Here is a 3,736-nt window from a genome sequence, read left to right as displayed (position 1 = left end):
CGATACTGAGAAATTACGTTAATTTTTGTCTGACACTGATTAATGAGCCTGCAGGCCTGGGTGAAAGGCAAGTCTCCTGTCTAAAAGCTATGTGCAGGTCTTTGTCCAGCTGCAGGTGAGGTTCAAGGCTGGGTCGAAGTCCACCCAGAGCAGAAAAGGTTAATATACTTGGCGAGTAGAAGGTGAAGAGAGTAGAATATATCCAGGAAGCAGGCTTATCTAGTGAGAGGCAGGTTTATTTCTGAATGAGACAGCTTAGATACGCTTAGTCTTGGTGCTTAATTTTGCTGTTTTGATAAATAGGATGCCATGTAGTTTCTCTCTTTCCCCTTATCTCGTTTTCCTACTCATTTATTTTTCCTTTGTACTCGTCATGTACCTGGCACTGTGAGGATCAGTCTTTGGGATTTAATTAAAGTTGTGTAAGTTACATAGGTGCTCGTAAGTACATCTTTTTTTTAAAAAATCTGGAGTGAAAGACCTCCTTCTTTACAATGTAGGATGAGGAGCTCTCATCAAGTGGATAAGTGGCCCAAGTGCATGACATGTTGTTTGGTTTTGTCTGTTTGTTGTTGTATGTGTTGGGTTTGGGGTTTTTTTTACAAATCCTCTTCCCCCCTTTATTAATATGTAGTCAATCTTTTAGATACTTCAATTTCTTTGGAACCAACTGTATTTTTTCTGTTATTATTCCGCTTAAATTTCAGAAGAAACCTCTTTACAGTGAGGGTGTTGGAGCACTGGGACAGGCTGCCCAGGGAGGTTGTGGAGTCTCCTTCTCTGGAGACATTCAAGACCCGCCTGGACGCCTTTCTATATGATCTCATTTAGGTTCCTGCTCCGGCAGGGGGATTGGACTGGATGATCTTTCGAGGTCCCTTCCAATCCCTGACATTCTGTGATTATCTGCTCCCTGATTCAGTACTGAAGGTTGTCAGCCATTCTAGGAATCAAAATTTCTAGCAAAAACCCAGTAAACCTTAGAAAGTAAAAAAATAGGGGATAGAACTTGAGCAGGTGTCATTTGTTGTCATGATATCTCAAGAAAAATTTATTGTCTCTGTCAATCTGTACAGAAAATTTCATATTCAATATTGGTTATACTTCTGGAGCTTCTTGGAATTCAATTTTTAAGCCCTACTTTTTTTTTAATAAAATAATGAGCATGGAAAGATTAAGCACTTGGTCAGGAAATGACAGTGGTAATGTTACACACATAGGTTGTCCTAGTCCCATTTACAAACGGGAATGGATGTGGGCTGCATTGTCAAGTTACAACACCATATTCTAGATCTTCATACCCTTAGAGTATTTTTCAAAATCTGCTTTTGACCTTTCCTTTATCACTTGTGGTACTTAATTATTTTATGCTTGTCACATTGTTCAGTTGTTTTATGAGAAACTTTTGACACCAATTGTACTGTTGGCTTGAAAATGACTGCTTTCCTTAGGTATAAGTTAAAACATAAGTATAACCTTAGGGGATCTGCGTCTTAAGTTGGCTTTTGATTAATTACTCTCCTAAGAACTGGATTATTTTATGCTTTTTTAATACAAAGAAATACAAAGTGCTTCCAACAATTTGCAAAACAGTAAAGAGTCCAGTAAAATACTATTTGTTTACTTCTAATGTTGCAGGAAAAATATTAGTTTTGTTTTAAAAATACTCTTATATAATATATGTAATACAGAGGATATCAGTATGTATGTATACAACAGTTAAAATGTTCATGTTTTGTTAAGAACTTCTTGGTTCTTCAAAAATTAATATAAGACAGAATTTGTTTAATCATGTAGACTGATGTTCTCTCAGCTTCTTGGGGGTAGAAGGAGGAAGGTTATAAATTTTCTTCAATGTTTAGGTTGTCAGCAGTTTTCAACTTTCACCTTTGGGTAAAAATTTTTCAGAAAGCCTGTAAATTCTTTGCCACAGTATCTTGCTTTCCAGTGCGTCCTGTGCGCACCCTCTTTTGCTTGATCTTCTGGGGTACGGAGCCTGAGAGATTGAGAGACATTCAAATGCAAATGGCAACTGGTGGGAGCAGGAAGAAATAATGCTACTAATGCAAAATTTCCAAAAGACACTATCAAAGTTTTGAGCTGTTTGTTTCCAAACCTCTGTTTGACAGCGATTTCTTTGCTCGCCTTTAGTTTAAGTGTGATGATACTTCACGAGTGTGATGCCTCAATTAAATCTCTGATTTTCTTTTCTTCTAGAATATACCTTCTGTAAAGTTTTGTGGAAGATAGATGTATGTGCTGCAATGGTGACATAAATACTTCAGAGGACTGGAACAAGTTGTTGAGAATCTGTGTTTGTTTTTAATGCTGCTGTCGAGAACAATCTAAGGCAAGTAAACAACATGAGTTTTATCATGAAACTTCACAGACATTTTCAAAGAACTGTTATTTTGCTGGCTACTTTTTGTATGGTGAGCATAGTTATTTCTGCGTACTACTTGTATAATGGCTACAAACAGGAAAATGAACTTTCTGAAATCTCTTCAGAAGTGGAATGTGGTGATCTTCAACTGTTGCCATACAAGTTGATGGAGATGAAGACCATGAAGCCTATTGATCCCCTGAGGACAGATCTTGTAGTGCTGGTGTTTGTGGAAAGTCAGTACTCAACATTAGGCCAAGATATAATAACCATTTTAGAATCTAGCAGATTTCAGTTTCACATTGAGATTGCACCTGGGAAAGGTGACCTCCCAGTGCTTATAGACAAAAATAAAGGCAAATACGCTCTCATAGTATATGAAAATATCCTAAAGTATGTGAATATGGACTCTTGGAACAGAGGCCTTCTAGATAAGTACTGTATAGAATATGGTGTAGGTGTTATTGGATTTCACAAAGGCAATGAGAACAGCTTGCAGAGCTTTCAGTTGAAGGGCTTTCCTTTCCATGTCCACAGCAATCTGGGTATTAAGGACTGTTGCATTAACCCTCATTCCCCACTGCTCCATGTGACTAAATCTTCTAAGCTTGAGAAAGGTCCCTTGCTTGGAAATGACTGGGCGGTTTTCCAGATTAATCATACAGCTTATCAACCAGTGATATTTGCAAAAGTAAAGACACCAGAAAACTTTTCACCACCTGCTGCTAAAAGTGCTCTTCATGCCACAGTAATTCATGACCTGGGGCTCCACGATGGGATTCAACGAGTCCTTTTCGGCAATAACTTGAATTTTTGGCTACACAAGCTGATTTTCATAGATGCCATCTCTTTCCTGTCTGGAAAGAAGCTCAGACTGTCCTTGGATAGGTACATTCTGGTTGACATAGATGACATCTTCGTTGGGAAGGAGGGAACGAGAATGAACACCAACGATGTACAGGTAAAGTATGTGCACAAAGTAATGCTCATTACAGCAAAGTGCCATTTTTTTTGTCTTGAAGTGAACAGTTATTAATAGTTGGAACTCACGGAGGATGCAGATGTGATGCCAACTGATTGGGCCTTGAGAGAGAAGCCAATCTGTCTGGCTTTGAGTAGTCACTGATTCCAGGTGTAGCAGTTACTTCAGCTTTCAGGCTGGAGAAGAGTCTGTATGGTGTTGCTTGTACCTGTATTAGAAAACAGTGTAAGATAAGATGACTCGCTGGTTACTGTCACTTGTTTTCTCTCAAGTGACCCACAAGTCCCTGCTGAGCTAAATTTTATAAACAGGTTGGTGGGCATCTCTGAATTCTGTTCCCCTTAGACACTGGCACAGGTTGCCCGGAGAAG

General features: G+C 38.8%; 1 pseudogene; it reads left to right on the top strand.

Annotated features, from left to right (window-relative positions):
• The first annotated feature begins 2,363 nt into the window (after nucleotides 1-2,363).
• On the top strand, nucleotides 2,364-3,344 carry LOC104525241 (bifunctional heparan sulfate N-deacetylase/N-sulfotransferase 3 pseudogene; annotated as a pseudogene).
• The last annotated feature ends 392 nt before the right edge of the window (nucleotides 3,345-3,736 follow it).

Source organism: Antrostomus carolinensis, unplaced genomic scaffold (genome assembly GCF_000700745.2).
Source record: "Antrostomus carolinensis isolate BGI_N321 unplaced genomic scaffold, ASM70074v2 scaffold44305, whole genome shotgun sequence".
NCBI lineage: Eukaryota > Metazoa > Chordata > Aves > Caprimulgiformes > Caprimulgidae > Antrostomus > Antrostomus carolinensis.
This window is presented reverse-complemented; position numbering and strand designations above follow the sequence as displayed.